Genomic DNA, 622 nt, shown 5'->3' with positions numbered 1-622 from the left:
CCCCAGGGATCAGCATTTCCTCAGTCTCCCCTCCCCCAGTGATCAGCCTGCTGCAGGCAGGAGGAAGCATTTCCTCATTCCCCCCCCCAGTGATCAGCCTGCTGCAGGCAGGAGGAAGCATTTCCCAATGATCAGACTGCAATATTGTCGGAGGGAGTCATGTGATCTCTGTGAGAGGTAACAAATACCCGGAGGTGTTGCACTGACACATTTTTGAGCTTGCTGCGCTAAACCTGGAAAGTAGATGTGATAACAGGTCCACTTTATGTTATGATGGGTGCAGCAGGAGAAGCGAGACTGGCTTTGCAGTAACTGAGGTGGAGAGGTCGCTGCTGTTAATCCTCAAGAGCTGTAATGAGAGAGAGGTCGGTCCCCCAACAGGTGAAATCGCTTTTCGGTGGAGTAGGCCTCCACTGGGGGCTGCCTGGCAGGTTAGAGGGCTGTAGACCTACTATGGGGGCTCTAGCTCTGTAAATAGAAGGTGGGGGGCAGGTAGAGGGTTGCAGGCATACTTTTGGGGCTCCAGCTTAGTAGAAGGCATGGGGGGAGGGCAGGTAGATGGTTGCAGAGGTACTTTGGTGACTTTGGCTCCGCTGACATGTTGGGGGCAGGTAGAGGGTTG

At 54.2% G+C, this 622-nt stretch overlaps 1 protein-coding gene across 4 annotated transcripts in view; it reads left to right on the top strand.

Moving 5' to 3' along the window:
* The window catches only part of PLEC (plectin), a 225,016-nt gene that overhangs the window by 140,620 nt on the left and 83,774 nt on the right, over window positions 1–622 (top strand). The gene's annotated exons all lie outside the window — the stretch shown is intronic.

This window comes from Nanorana parkeri, unplaced genomic scaffold (genome assembly GCF_000935625.1).
Source record: "Nanorana parkeri isolate BGI_ZX_2015 unplaced genomic scaffold, ASM93562v1 scaffold588, whole genome shotgun sequence".
Taxonomy (NCBI): Eukaryota; Metazoa; Chordata; class Amphibia; order Anura; family Dicroglossidae; genus Nanorana; species Nanorana parkeri.
This window is presented reverse-complemented; position numbering and strand designations above follow the sequence as displayed.